The sequence below is a fragment of the Sinocyclocheilus rhinocerous genome, unplaced genomic scaffold (genome assembly GCF_001515625.1).
Source record: "Sinocyclocheilus rhinocerous isolate Xijiao unplaced genomic scaffold, SAMN03320098_v1.1 scaffold1717, whole genome shotgun sequence".
NCBI classification, from domain to species: domain Eukaryota; kingdom Metazoa; phylum Chordata; class Actinopteri; order Cypriniformes; family Cyprinidae; genus Sinocyclocheilus; species Sinocyclocheilus rhinocerous.
Window position 1 is genome coordinate 82100 of NW_015660014.1, and position 17270 is coordinate 99369.

Here is a 17270-nt window from a genome sequence, read left to right on the forward strand (position 1 = left end):
GTGTGTTTGAATGATGCGCGCGTGCCTTCACGAGTTCACGGAGTGGATCGGGAAAATTATCTGGATAATATTTTCAGCGATTAACAAATTAAATTCTGCTCTGCACCTCACACAAAACTACTATATTCTGCCAGAGAGGACCGCGGCTGCAACGTGTCGTCATTTGGATTACTTTTGGTACTGCTTTTGACATTTTTGCAATAAATAAATGATTGCAATTGCATTTATCTGTCTGTCATGTTTTTTTTATACTGTACAGAAATAGTCATGTTTAGGTTTACAGGTAGGAGTGGGATTAACGACTATAAAAAAATGTTAATGCTATATTGTTACTAAAATGGTTATTTTCCTGCATATTTCGATCAATTGCGTTTTATATCCTTTTATATTTGCTATAAAATGGGTAGGTTAAGGTTTGGAGGTAGGTTAAGGGGTCTAAAAATCTAAATCGCGTATTAATAAAATGATAAAAATGCATATTGGCTAAAAATGGTATAGGTTTAGGTTTGGAGGTAGGTTAAGGGGTCTAAAAATCTAAATCGCTTATTGATAAAATGATAAAAATGCATTGATACGAATATCTTAATGATATAAATGTTACGTAAATATTGTACGTTTTTTAGCTAAAAATACGTAGCGATTTATACGTTTTAAACCTTGAAATACGTCTAAATTGTACATTTTAGCATCAATAAAAACGTACAAAAATGTACGTTTTGTGCTTGTACATGTTACGTATTAATACCTACGTATAAACAATGAGACCAGGCTGACATAAAAAATGACAACCATTTGCCTCCATTAAGTAACAAAGTACCTGAATTAGTTATGTGACTGCGGTCCGTATGAGATTGCTGCAAGATTTGATTTATCTATTCTACAACTCCTTCCAAGGAAATAAATAAGTAGACAGCAGCAAAAGAAGAGGATAAGAGAAAGGAAGAGAAAATGACAGAGACAGAAAGAAAAATGGAGGGGAGGGGACCAACAGAACAGAACAGCATTACAGGACTAAATTCATTTTAAGCAACTTACAGAAAAAAACAGCAGTCGACTGACAAGGGTTTTTCAATGGCCGATGCCATTATTGCCAACACATGGAAGACCATGATTAGCTGTCACACAAGAGCAGCTACAATTTGTTGACCAAATCAATTGTTTGATATTTTTGTCTTACCATGTTTGTACATTTTGTGAATGATTTTGTATTTCGTGTCAATTTTGCATGAACAGCTAAAATCCCATTTATTGGTTCTATTGTACGTATAAACAATGAGACCAGGCTGACATAAAAAATGACAACAATTTGCCTCCATTAAGTAACAAAGTACCTGAATTAGTTATGTGACTGCGGTCCGTATGAGATTGTTGCAAGATTTGATTTATCTATTCTACAACTCCTTCCAAGGAAATAAATAAGTAGACAGCAGCAAAAGAAGAGGATAAGAGAAAGGAAGAGAAAATGACAGAGACAGAAAGAAAAATGGAGGGGAGGGGACCAACAGAACAGAACAGCATTACAGGACTAAATTCATTTTAAGCAACTTACAGAAAAAAACAGCAGTCGACTGACAAGGGTTTTTCAATGGCCGATGCCATTATTGCCAACACATGGAAGACCATGATTAGCTGTCACACAAGAGCAGCTACAATTTGTTGACCAAATCAATTGTTTGATATTTTTGTCTTACCATGTTTGTACATTTTGTGAATGATTTTGTATTTCGTGTCAATTTTGCATGAACAGCTAAAATCCCATTTATTGGTTCTATTGTAACAACTTGCTCTACTATTGCTACATTTGTGCAGACATTCATAAGAGTCATGTAACGTTCTAGTGAATATTTAAGCAAGTTCATTGTTGTCTTCTACCTCAAATGAGGACAATCGTTCTTTGTAAAGTTCTCATCGTTCTCTATTTAGAGTCTGATGAAGCTGGAGTGATATATGTTGAGCACATGCCCTACTTTCTTGCATACACATGTTTATTTTTGGTTTAAAACATATCATTAATGTGTGTTTCATGACTCCAGTGTGTAGTCTGCATCCCTGACCTACAAGTGACCCTTCTTCACTCACCTTGTGTTACTAAACCTTTGAAGTCCAGTAGGCTCTCATTACAGACACACTCTCGACTCTGATTGACTGACTGTGGAAATACCTTGCAGTCACTTATAGCTACAAGGCTTTTAGAGAACAATGTATGTGTGTACATACTGTATATGTGAGTGTGTGAGAACTGCAAGGCTGTCACACTCCCCTCTCATCTTTTTCCTCAGGTCAAGAGAGCTGGCTGTCATCCATTCAAAAGAAAGCCTAAGATATAAAGTAACTACAGAATGAGCTGTGAAAACCCCTTCAAAGATGCACTCAACAGCAGGAGGCTAATTTTGGTAACAGTTATAATACAGGCTCATTACCTTCCCCGTCAGTCAGCTTGAAAAAAGCCTGTGTGCCCTGTTTCAGGTACTCAAACAGAAGCCTGACATCCATCTGACATGCAAATATTAAAACTGATCAAATACTTCCACGCTGGGAATAATGATTTAGACTCAATAGCTGATAAAATCTCAGATCAGTTGCTTTCTGACCGGCATGATGGCTTTTACAAAGACGTCTCCCAGCGGTGATATGACTGTTTGTGGGTTTTAAAATAGCACCATCTGACAAACAAGGTGGTCTACAGGAAGTGTGGATCTGCAAGAAGAACAGAATCTCGACATCTTACACGTCACAGTTTGGTTTTAGCCTTTTTGCACCTTTCTGGCAATCTCTTGTTTCCAAATATAGCAGTATACTGTCCACTTTTCTACCTGTTTTAGGAATATATTGAAGCTTTATTGCATTGCTGTCCTACAATTTAGATTGACGAACCTTCAGACTAAAAGTCTGCCTAATCTCCCCCAAAAGACCTTGGAATGGCTTGACTCACTTTCTCTGGGGACCATCCAGTTTGAGAATCTCAGTCGGCTTCTGTTCCAGAGTTTTTGAACAGTTGTGACCTTTTCAAGAGATGAACTGAGAAAGAATCAGATCTGTATAAAACAGCTATGTTTTTACATACTGCAATGCAGAAATTGTATTTTAGCAGTTCGGCTTTTGCGTGTGAAAAGTGTTTTTTGTTTTTTTTGAAAGATATAATGCTAATATAATAACAATAATATTCAGAGAATATGCAAATTTATCAAAATTAAAGCAAAGACTTTTATGTAACAAAATGTTCTATTCATCAAAAAATCCTTAAAACAATTACTAGTTTCCACAAAAATATTAAACAGCACAAAAATAAGAAATAATTATAAGAAACTATAAAAAGAAAATAATTTTCTTAATAAGAAGAAATGTTTCTTGAGCACCAAAGCAATATATTAGAATTCTAAAGGACGATGTGGCACTGAGGACTGGAGTAATAGCTGTTGAAAATTTAGATTTGCCACACAGGAATAAATTACATTCTATATTAAAATAGAAAAAAAGTTATTTTAAATTGTAATAATATTTCTCAATATTGCTGTTTTTATATTTTTTATTAAAAAATGCAGCCTTGGTGAGACCTTTTTCAAAAAACATAAAAAAAGAGTACAGACCGCATATAATAATATAATTTCAATCACCCCTAACATGGATTGTACTATTGAAGTGAGAATTACAAGTGAGAAACTTGCAGTTGAGCATTTTTATGCATACTCAAGGTGTTTAAAATGCATGCATTAAAATGGTATAAAACATTAAATTTTTTATAACTTATTGTATTACCAACTGGTACCCAAATACACCTAACTAAATGAATCTACTGGTCAAATATTTTGCTGTGATCCATGACAAAAATCAACACCATTTGAGTTATAGCAGTATGAGATGGTCATATGTAATGCAGATCTTCAGGAGTACACTTCAGTAATACAAGGGCTCTGAGGAGTTTAAAGTGGTGGGAGAACTGAAAAGACCCCCAAAAGACCATAGGCGATATTACTGAAGGGGGCAGGCTCATCATCAGAGACTTCAGCATAGAGATCAACAGAAGATCGCCCTGCCCTAGTGGCACAAGGAATACAGAACATGCATACAAACACAAACAAGCACACTTCTACACCATTGATATGTTACTGTCTGTACCGCCACAATTAAATTAGGCCTTGAACAGTTTCCCATGCTGCGTCCCTTAGGCAGAAATACATAACCGCACACAAACAGTCTGGAAAACCTCCTAACGAGAGCCCCTAGAGATGTCAGAGGCACTAAGACACAGACGCATACATATAAATATGAATGTACCCAAAAACGCCCTGGTAGACACACATGCTGTCGTGCTAATGCAGTGTGCTGGCTGTCCCTCATTTGCTTCTTTATTCAGTCTCTAGGCCTGACACACAGACACTCAGGCCAGTCTCACTTATCTGGCCTTCATAAAAAAATGTGTGTGTGTGTTTGAGGTGTGTCGAGGTGACAGGTTAGGCAGCTCTTGACATCTTCTGAGGTTCTACACCCTTGGAAATTGACGAACAGATCCTATCACATATCACCCACCCTCAGATGAGACCCTCACCCCCTTTCCACCAAATTTGCGCTCATACCAGAACCAGTCAGGGGAAGTACAAAGTGCAAATGCAAATTTTTTTTAAAGAAGTCTTTAGTGCTCAAGAAAACGGCATTTATTTAATCAAAAATGCAGTAAAAACAAATCATAATATTGTGAATCATAATCATAATATTAATACAAAATAAAATGATTTTTTTATATTTTTATATATTTTAAACTGTCATTTATTCCCTTGATGGAAAAGCTGAATTTTCAGCATCCATCACTCCAGTCTTCAGTGTCACATGATCCTTCAGAAGTCATTCTAATATACTGATTTGTAGTATACTGAACAGAAAACACTTCTTTTGAATTGTACTAATATTACACAATATTAGTTTTTAATTTGTATTTATTTATTTTTATCAAATAAATGCAGCCTTGGTGAGGATAAAAGCCTTCTTTCAAAAACATAATGTTTTTTACATAAGAATATTTAAATCATAATTATTTAAAGAAATATCAATAACCATATAATAATAACCTAATATAATAATAATAATTTAAAATAAATTTGTATTTAAAATATTCTCTGACCCCTCATTTCCCTTCCCCCATCTCTTTCTCCTGTACTTCCCCGTTCTCTCTCTTTCTGCTAATCCACACACATCCCCTCCATCCCAATTTATGGGGTTTGATGTCTTCAAATAAGGCTTGATAAAAAGGTCTGAGCATAGCAAAGGGAGCAGCCTGTAGCTATTACCTTTGTCTGGTTCTCTTTGCAGATTCACCCACTGCCTCAGGAAGGACCGCTGTGCTTTAATGAGGATTATGGGCCACGCAAAGTTCAGACAGAACAATTCTACCGTCTCCCATTACTACAAAACATGAGACCGGGTCCAAATCTACACCTCTGTGGGTTTACATGTGAACTTAGTGTTTTGTAATTTAAGATTAATCATTGATGTGACCATATGTAATGGACAGATTAAATAGATAATTCACTAGAAAAGTAACATTTAATATAAACTATAGCAAAACTATGGGTTATAGGTTATAGAATTTATCACCTTATTGCTTCTGGCTGGCTGCAGATGGGCTTTGTAGATTAACCAGGGCTCCTGACTGTGACTAAAAGGATCTAAATAATAAATGTGCGACAATAATTGAAAATTTTATCACAGTCAGGAAAACTTTTTATGTAGTTTTGTTAGAGACACTCTACGTTTGAGTGTGAGCTAGTGTTTCCTGTTAGCAGCAACAAACACGGCGAGAGATGTGACGCCCGATTCGCGAGAATGTTCTTTAAATGATCAGTCAAAAAGAAGAGCTGGTTAGTGGTCAGTGAATCAGAGCTGTTACTGAGTTCAACTGACTCTCTGAACTGCAAGTCTTTTTAACTGTTATTGCGAATAGGTTTGAGAGATGTAAATAAATTGAATTAAACATTTAGATACATACAGAGTTTTGGTCATAATAAATAGTAATAAATAAATCTACAAAAATTCTTATTTGGCTGTTTACAGGTGTGCATTTCTGGGCAATATTGTGAAGCCTAAGTATCTCAATGAAATGTACTTCAACCACTAGAATGGAATTTTTGCCTATAACGCAGAAAAGGTTGATACAAACCCACCTTTGCCTCTTTGTCATATTCTGTTCTGCCTAGAAAGAAAAAAATGGCTGCAATTCTCTGTGTTTGACCTGTCTCTTCTGTTGACGTGCGAGATGAAGAGATGCGGTATTGAAGTGTCTGTAGTGTGTGACTCAGACTGGGGGTCCATCTGAAGGGTATGACAGTGTCATGATAGAACTAATCAGCAGACACTGGAGCGACCCATTTGTTTCTCTGTGAAATACGCATTCTGCTAATTGTTTATAGTCGTTAATCAAATTAGTGCACTGCTGACATCAGAGGGAAGAGGAGAATGTGCATGTGTATAATCAGGAAATATTACTCAGTCATTTTCACAGTTTTACATAAAAGGGACAAATTCAACAATCAATCCAATCATATATATATATATACAGTATATACTGTATGTGTGTATATATAGTCATGATGCTATTTTCAAATATCATTATTTTGTGTATTGGTTGTTTTAAAATATGTTAGCTTGCTTTAATGTTCAAAAAAACACATAATTTTTCACATACAGTACTGTACATTATTGTAGCTCCTCTAGGCCCAGTCTTTCTAAAACACATCGATTTCTACAAAGCCCCTCCTTCTGAAAAGCTCAGTGTGCTCTGATTGGCTAGCTGACCCAGTGCGTTGTGATTGGCCAAGCATCTCAAGCATGTGTCGGAAATGTAACATCCCTTACCGTAATTGAGAGTTTTAGCTTCCAAGCAATGATAAAGACAGTTAATAATGCCGTCAGTTTTACCATATCAGTTCGAGCCCGAGTCAGATAAATCTGAAAATGCAGATGATCAAGCTGATCTTCTGGACTATTGTGATGTTTTTATCAGATGTTTGAGCGCTCATTCTGACAGCACCCATTCACCACAGAGGATCCATTGGTGAGCAAGTGATGTAATGCTAATGTATTTCTCCAAATCTGTTCCGATAAAGAAACAAACTCATCTACATCTTAAATGGCCTTAGGATAAGTACATTTTCAGCTAATTTTCATTTTGGGATGAACTTTTCCTTTATTGGTAATTTTCTTCAAGATTGAGTCTGGAGAAAGAATTTGATGCATTCACATTTATTTAGTGACAGATAATCATTAAAGAGGTCATATGATGCGTTTTCCTTTTTCTTTAGTGTCTTATGTATCTGTTTGTGCATGTATAAGATCCGCAAAGTCACAAAGCTCAAAGTCTCCCACAAAAGGATTTTTTATGTCTAAAAGAGAAAACTGATCCAGACCAGTGTTGCCAGATTGAATGGACAATTTCCAGCCCAAAAACTCACCAAAACCCACCCACTCCAACAAAAAAAACGCCCAAAACTTTAACTGTCAAAATAATGTAATAGAATGTTATTGCCATGTCAATCAAGGTTGATAAGCACCATTTTTAACTCCTTAAAAAATAATGATGACAAAATAATATAAAAACATATAAATTTACCAGGAAAACAGATCAAATCAGGGCAAATACATTAAAGATAATTTAAAATACATTAAGGTAATTTAAGATGTAGATGAGTTTGTTTCTTTATCGGAACAGATTTGGAGAAATTTAGCATTACATCACTTGCTCACCAATGGATCCTCTGCAGTGAATGGGTGCCGTCAGAATGAGAGTCCAAACATCTGATAAAAACATCACAATAATCCAGAAGTTTATTAAAGGCGTCATATGATGCGATTTCAATTTTTCCTTTCTCTTTGCCGCCAGACGCTTCTTCGTCGAATCCGCCGCCTCTGCTCACTCCAGCCCTCCGCCGTTCCTCACTTTATCCCCCGGCTTCTGCTCACTCTAGGCCGCCGTGTGTGACGCTGTGTTTCGTTGTGACTTTAAACCAGTTCTGTCCTTGTTCTAAGAGTAAAATGCTCAAAATGTACCTTATTCTTGTCTGAGATTGTGTCTTTCTCTGACTCGGTTGCTTAAACTGCGCCCATGTTTGAAGTGAGTGTATTTTGAGATTTGAGTGGTTCTCCGTTTCAAATCAGACATCACACAGTCCTGCCCTGAAGAAAACTAACAAAGCAACTGCCAAGACAACAGACTTTTCAGATACACACACAAACATGCACAACAAATAAAAACAAACAATACCCTCATGCATATACCTCACACTCAAAAAGAGGTCAAGAAAGAGGAGTAACAGATATTAACAGTGAGGGTAATGGCAGTTTTATTTGAGCATTGAGAGGGAACATCTCATCTTGGTTTTTATGCATAAATATTAAATTCAAAGTATTTTTAAAGTGTTTAGTGTTCACAATAACAAAACAACAACAACAACAACAACAAAAATCTTCAAATCAAAAACCTTTTTGTTTTCCAGTATAAATATATAGAGTATCTAGCATAAAATGAAAAATAATGTAATTTAAATATACAATTCATAATATATTTACTTATTCTCCCTTAAATATATAAACATACTTAAATTAAATGTTATTTGTTTTAAATGTTATTTGTTTTATCTATATCCAACATTTTTATGCTAAAAAGATTTTTCGTTTATATATATATATATATATACATACACACACACACACACACACACATATATATATATATATATATATATAATTACTGAATCTCATAATTCATGATTAAAACAATTTTACAAAAATTAGGCAGGATGCCTAAAATTTAGACCATAACAAAAATGTCATCAAAACGTTAAACATTAACGTTAAATGTATTGTTTTGTCCAAAATCAGTATATTAAAAACCAGGATTCTTAATAGGGCTCTGATACACCAGCCTTTTGGTGGTGTTATTTTCCATTTACTGATGATTTGATATGTGTGGCATTATCTTCGATAAGACCTTGAGCAGAGACTATAAATATCACTAACTGACCTCTTGTGCTTTTGGCTGTGCGCTTTTGTTTTTATTTGTGTGTGAATTCTGTAGAATCCAACAGAAGCAGCACTCCTGCTAAAAGCCACTTGATTAATTTGAACCTCGATTGCCCCCCGGGGTACAGTCTGACCAGAAGCATCTGTCCCATGCTCGACATGGCATATTCCAAATTCAGATACCTGTTTATCTTTCAACAAACCCTATAATGATTTCTTAAGTCCCGTACAAGAGAATGAGATGCTTTCAACTAAACCCTGAGTCATCTGGCTCATGTCTCATCTCTGTTTCAATCCCGCTGTGTTCCTGTTATGATGGAATGGCAAGGTCACATAGACCTGCCGCTTCAGAGAGCAGGTCACAACTCTATTTACACATCAGTCAGAACACTCTGATGCTTGTGTGTGTGTGTGTGTGTGTGTGTGTGCGCGCGCATGTATGTTCAGGTTGTCCTTATTTGTCTGTGTTGTTGTGTGCATTTTTTATGCATGCACAGCTGTGAATGTGTGTGTGTAGTTTTTTTCATTTTAAAAATTCAGTTTTCTTTTAGTGTATACAGTAGGGTTTAGGTTAGGGTTAGTCTGTAGTAATTATATTACGCTTCACATTAAAACAATGGCGTATGCTTAATTTAGATAGCAAGTATATGTGTCTGTGTAAAATAGTAGATCTGTACATGTTGCTGCATGAATCTCACATTTTAGCTGGTGTGATTATGTTTCTAATCATACATCATGCCTACAAGCACTTGTCTATGTATGCTTCACAGATACGTGTTTAGGAACATTCCCCACACGTGTTTGTTTGTGCATACACTCTACGAAATAAAGGTACAACAGGTGTTACTGGGGCGGTACCATTTCAAAAGGTACACTAAAGGTTCTAATATGTACACTTTAAGTACTAATATGTACCTTTAAGGTACCAAAATGGACTCTTTAGGTACAAATATGTACCTTTTGAAAAGGTACCGCCCCAGTGACAGCTGTTGTACCTTTATTTCTGAGAGTGTATATGTATATACTGTATGTGTATCCCAGTGAGGAACATGCCTGTCCTGGTTTCCCGCTGCAGGCCCGGCTGCATTGATTGGAGCAGAAAGTGCTGATCCGGCAGAGCAGCTCGAAGTACAACTCATCCCCTGACCCACTGAAGCTGAAAACATGCACAGAAGACAGACCAAAATTTACAACACTTTACTTACTCCAGCATCCTTCTCTCTCTCTCTCTCTCTCTCTCATAGTACTGCATTGCACTGCAATGCACATTTGAACAGTGCTGCTTTAACCTCATCAGCAAACTCCATTACACTACGCTAAACTGAACTAAATTGAACTAAATTTAAAGTATCGGACAGAATGGACAGAACTGAACTGAACTAAATCAAAGTAGTGATTTGAAGAAAACAGTAAAGATCTGAGCTGAATTCAACTATACCAAAACAGAATTGAATCCATCCAAACAGAACTGAACTGAATTTGATAATCAGAATAAAATAAAACAAAACTGAACTTGAACATACCAAATTAATGAAATGAATTTATCTGCATAGAATAAAAATGAACCAAATACTAACTGAAATAAGCCAAACAAGTCAGAACTGAAGTGAACTAAACTGAAGTGAACTATATTAAAGTACAATTCAGAAAAATGAACTGAAATTAATATTGTTATTGATATAAGTTTATCTAAATGGAACTGACAAAACTAAACTTTAACAATATTTAAACTGAACAGGATGGTACTTAAAAGAATTCAACACATTTTAATAAAATATGAAAGAACTTAAATACAAATTTATACCAAAAGAGTCAACAATTTTTGTAAACCAAAACAGAACTGAAATCATCCAAACAAAACTGATTTGAATTTGACGACCTGAATAAAATAGACTGGATTTATAACAAATTATTGAACTGAATTTATCTGAACAGAACAGAATGAGCTAAATTGATTTTAAAAGAACAGAAATGAACTGAATTATATAAAAATAACTGGGCTGCATTTCCCAAATGCACTGGAAGCCTAAGTAGATCGTAGTAATCATTAGCACCAATGGTCTCTATGATCTACTTATGCTTACGATGCTTTTGGGAAACGCAGCCCTTCCCCCTTAACTAGTGAGCTGTACAGAACCACATAAAGGTACGGAACAATTTATCTAAACTGAACTGATATGAACTGAAATAAACTGAACAAAACAGACCAGCTGCATTTCCCAAATGCATTGTACGGCTAAGTAAATCGTAGAGACCCATAAATCGAACTGAACATACTGCTGTCAAGGCAAGGCCACCATACAGTAAATACTGAGAGATGTTGAATTTTCAAATGAGATGTAGAACATTGAGCAGCGCTAATCAGGAGGCAGCATTGCGTTTATCAGCACACTGTCTTCAAGAGTCAGTTTACCTCTTCACGCTCTCCATTATTGCCTAACTCAAAAAGAAAGAACAGAACAGATCAGCTTCAAATAATTCCAGCAGTGTCCTCCCTCTCTCTCTCTCTCTCTCTCACTCCCATACTGCATGTCTGTAAAGAAGGGTGTAATTTATAACCTCTCTCTCTCCGTTCTTCGTCTTGAGGTTATTGTGCTATATTTAATGCCTGTGTAATGATGAAGGCAGGTAGTCTAATCTTGGGTGAGAAAATGCCCTGGAGAGAGAGAGGGAAAGAGAGAGAGAATGAGATGAAGAGACAAAAAGGCAAAGATAGAGAGGAAGAGAGGGTCTGTAGGAACAGATTGTAGAGTTAAGGATGAAGTTAATTCTTGCCCAATACAAGGTGTGAAATATATGTTTAAAGAATATGATCACATTATAATATGGTGTGTCACTACAAAGCATTTCGTAAAGAAGCTACCAGTGTTGAGGAACCTACTTTGAAACTGTATTGTTTGCCAATTCTGCAATTACAGAACAGAATTCAATTGAATTGTCCAATAAATATTACATTAATTTATATTTTCTAATATAATCAAAAGTTGCAGTTGTATCTTGTGTGGCCAACAGCTGTTTTACAGTGCATCTCATCCTCATGGACTGCACCAGATTTGCCAGTTCTTGCTGTGAGATGTTTCTCCACTTTTCCATCAAGGCACTTTGGCCGACGCACTTTGGGGCCGATATTTTGGCCCATCATGCAGGGACAGCGGCGCATTGGTTTGTCTTCTATATTGACAGCGTAAACCCAATTGCAATGCACCATAGACGGAATGATGAAGTATCTTGCTCTGCCTATATAAATATTGCTTCACCCCTATGAGGAAATATTACTAAGTCTGTAAACGGGATGTTAACAGAGATGAGAGATGAGACACGATAAAGACAGATGCAAAGAGGAGAGAACAGACGCGTCAGCAGAGAAAATACTGTACAGGCAGAGCAAGCTCACTGTTCTTGAGGCTTGAAGTATTGGAAGAAAACTAAACATTGAATTTGGGGTGGAGGTTAGGGGTGGGACTCACAAGGTACCTCACAATATCATACACTACACGATACATGGCTCACGATACTGATAATATCATGATACAGCAATTCTGCGATAATTGATATATTGCTAGACAATCCTATAATGATACATCACAATATCTGTCTAACTATGAAAACAAAATGCATGTGATAAGGTCAAGTGCAGGTTCTCTCTCTTCATTCAAGTCCAAACTGCTGAAAATTCAGCAAAAATTCTGCAATAAATGAAAATTCTGTCATCATTTTCTTACTTTCAAATTGTTTTAAACCTGAATGAGTTTCTTTCTTCTGTTGAACATAAAAGTTATTATGAAGAATGTAGGTAACCAAACAGTTCCTGGTCCCCAGTGACTTCTATAGTATTTTTTTTCCTTCTATCAAAGTCAATGGGGACCAGCAACTGTTTGGTTACCCAAAATATAGGCGCCGATATTCTGAAAAAAAAAAAAAACTCGCGATATTTTGCATTAACTGTCATATTGGCAAAACAGATCTGGCAAACTGTCCAGTTAATATTTGTGTTTGCGCTTTGGAGAGCGTCAAAAGGTTTATTTACATCTTGTTTTCTGCAGCGTTGAGCAATGTAGCCAATCGCAGACATTTCTGTTGATTTCTTGAACGCAATTTGCCAATCAGGCGTTTAAGTTAGAATCCACTCACAGCTCAAAACACCAGAGTTCAGTGCTGGGCTTTCCAAGAATCCTCTCATTATAACAAAACGTCTTGAGATCGCGATGAACTAAAACGAGGAACAGCTTTTTAGTTATTATAAATGGAGTGCTCTTTATGTGCTTTCTAGGCTATGTTATCCATTTAGATTTGTATGGGTTTTTTTTTTTTTTTCGGCCACATACATGCTCAAAAGTTTCGGGAATGACATCCGCATATTCATTTGGAATTCACACTTGAAAGAGCAATAGACAAAGCAAAAAATATACATGAGAATGTATGTGCATTGAGGCTAGAGCACACTCACTAATTTCTGAAACACCCTCAGTATTTAATTCTGGAACCGGGCCTGGATAAAACTGTGTTTGAGCAGTTTCCATTATCAGTATCTCATATTTAGGTATCTCATCGTTTTTTTAAGGCCAGTTTAAGGCCTGTAATAGAGCAAATAAACAGCTTGTTCATATACTCTTTCATTCTCTCTTGTCTCTTACTTAAAGGCAGGGTATGTGATTTTTCAAAAACACTTTAGAAAACTGATTCGGGCCAAATAGCAAAACAAATTTGTAGCCAATCAGCAATAAGGGGCGTGTCTACTCGTGATGTGGAGGAGAGAGCTTTCAGTGCATGGGACGGACATTAGCCGAGCCGAGCGACAGAAAGATAGAGATGGCGGATAAAAAACAAAAGAGGAAAACGTCTGCGGAACGATAAGATGTTTAAAGAATATGATCACATTATAATATGGTGTGTCACTACAAAGCATTTCGTAAAGAAGCTACCAGTGTTGAGGAACCTACTTTGAAACTGTATTGTTTGCCAATTCTGCAATTACAGAACAGAATTCAATTGAATTGTCCAATAAATATTACATTAATTTATATTTTCTAATATAATCAAAAGTTGCAGTTGTATCTTGTGTGGCCAACAGCTGTTTTACAGTGCATCTCATCCTCATGGACTGCACCAGATTTGCCAGTTCTTGCTGTGAGATGTTTCTCCACTTTTCCATCAAGGCACTTTGGCCGACGCACTTTGGGGCCGATATTTTGGCCCATCATGCAGGGACAGCGGCGCATTGGTTTGTCTTCTATATTGACAGCGTAAACCCAATTGCAATGCACCATAGACGGAATGATGAAGTATCTTGCTCTGCCTATATAAATATTGCTTCACCCCTATGAGGAAATATTACTAAGTCTGTAAACGGGATGTTAACAGAGATGAGAGATGAGACACGATAAAGACAGATGCAAAGAGGAGAGAACAGACGCGTCAGCAGAGAAAATACTGTACAGGCAGAGCAAGCTCACTGTTCTTGAGGCTTGAAGTATTGGAAGAAAACTAAACATTGAATTTGGGGTGGAGGTTAGGGGTGGGACTCACAAGGTACCTCACAATATCATACACTACACGATACATGGCTCACGATACTGATAATATCATGATACAGCAATTCTGCGATAATTGATATATTGCTAGACAATCCTATAATGATACATCACAATATCTGTCTAACTATGAAAACAAAATGCATGTGATAAGGTCAAGTGCAGGTTCTCTCTCTTCATTCAAGTCCAAACTGCTGAAAATTCAGCAAAAATTCTGCAATAAATGAAAATTCTGTCATCATTTTCTTACTTTCAAATTGTTTTAAACCTGAATGAGTTTCTTTCTTCTGTTGAACATAAAAGTTATTATGAAGAATGTAGGTAACCAAACAGTTCCTGGTCCCCAGTGACTTCTATAGTATTTTTTTTCCTTCTATCAAAGTCAATGGGGACCAGCAACTGTTTGGTTACCCAAAATATAGGCGCCGATATTCTGAAAAAAAAAAAAAACTCGCGATATTTTGCATTAACTGTCATATTGGCAAAACAGATCTGGCAAACTGTCCAGTTAATATTTGTGTTTGCGCTTTGGAGAGCGTCAAAAGGTTTATTTACATCTTGTTTTCTGCAGCGTTGAGCAATGTAGCCAATCGCAGACATTTCTGTTGATTTCTTGAACGCAATTTGCCAATCAGGCGTTTAAGTTAGAATCCACTCACAGCTCAAAACACCAGAGTTCAGTGCTGGGCTTTCCAAGAATCCTCTCATTATAACAAAACGTCTTGAGATCGCGATGAACTAAAACGAGGAACAGCTTTTTAGTTATTATAAATGGAGTGCTCTTTATGTGCTTTCTAGGCTATGTTATCCATTTAGATTTGTATGGGTTTTTTTTTTTTTTTCGGCCACATACATGCTCAAAAGTTTCGGGAATGACATCCGCATATTCATTTGGAATTCACACTTGAAAGAGCAATAGACAAAGCAAAAAATATACATGAGAATGTATGTGCATTGAGGCTAGAGCACACTCACTAATTTCTGAAACACCCTCAGTATTTAATTCTGGAACCGGGCCTGGATAAAACTGTGTTTGAGCAGTTTCCATTATCAGTATCTCATATTTAGGTATCTCATCGTTTTTTTAAGGCCAGTTTAAGGCCTGTAATAGAGCAAATAAACAGCTTGTTCATATACTCTTTCATTCTCTCTTGTCTCTTACTTAAAGGCAGGGTATGTGATTTTTCAAAAACACTTTAGAAAACTGATTCGGGCCAAATAGCAAAACAAATTTGTAGCCAATCAGCAATAAGGGGCGTGTCTACTCGTGATGTGGAGGAGAGAGCTTTCAGTCAAAATCAGCAATCCGAATCAGAATCAGCCCATTTGCTGACAGTCAGAAATAGAATTGTCCATGAAAAATGATGATCAGTGCGTCTATAGTTTTCGTAGTTAGCCTGGTTAGTTTCCTCAAACAGTCATAACTTTGATTGACTATTAACAGCAAGTCAAGAGAGAGTGAGTACACTGATCCACTTAAACTGGTATACACAGTAGGTATACACACACAGTGTTAGTGTGTACCTGATCTTCACATGATTACAAGTGGTTTACCACTGATCAGCTGTTCTTTCTGTCTCCCTGTAGCACTGTTTTAGGTGTCTTACATTATGGACATTGCCGTTTTTTTGCTTTGGCTACATCTGCAGTCCTCATGCTTCTTGCAGCAGGAATATGGCATGTTCACACAGGTGAACAGGAACCTTTGGGATCTTTCTTCTGGTGTTATTCAAAGTCAGTTGAAAGGTCTCTTTACTGTCATTTAACTTATAACTGTGACCTTAATTGCCTACTGCCTGTAAACTGTAAGTGTCTTAAAGACTGTTCCACAGGTGCATGTGCAATAATTGTTTATGGCTCATTGAACAAGTATAAACAATATTGTTTAAACCCTTTCCAGTAAAGATTTTTAAAGCTTATTTGGATTTTACAATCTTTAAAATATCGCATCCTGAAAAAGGGACATTGCATATAGTTTTGTTAATATAAAATATTATACATACAATAAATAATAAAACTAATAAAATAGAAAATACTTTATTTTAACATTTATTACAAAAGCTGTTGGAACAATGTAGATGACTGCAGTACTCAAAATGCATTGCGTTGTAGTGGATTCAAGGGTTTTAATATTCCCCAAGGGAGATACAAGCAGCAAATCAACACTGACTGCTGTTCAGATCAGCTACATTGCTCAGTGTTCCCACAAGCCTTTACCTCCAGTATTGTATTGTCACTGTTGATATGTATTATACTCTGTTCCTGGAACAGTTTGGATGTTCTGCTTAATCTACAATCTAAAGCTCAGCTTAGTCTGTTGTTAGGTAGGTAGGCTGACCCTACATCAGTGATTAAAAAGTATCATGTAACAAGAGCTGAGCTCTTCTTGAGGACATCTTTCAGGGTGCGCAGTTTAAGGATGGGTCTAAATCCCATTGCTGAGGGAAAAAGGGGAGAAAATTGTGTGCTTACAACAGTTCACCCAAAAATGAAAATTCTGTCATCATTTACTCTCATGGCATTCCAAATCTGTGTACTGTTATTTATTCCATGAAACACAAAAGATAATTCTTAATGCAAATGTTCACAGACTGCTCATAGTGACCGCATCTTTAAAAAGGCACCATAAACATGGTCCATACAACTTGTGCACTATATTATACTAGCCTTCTGAAGTTATGCAATGGGTTTGACAAACAACAGGCTGAAATAGAAGTAATCCACTAATTC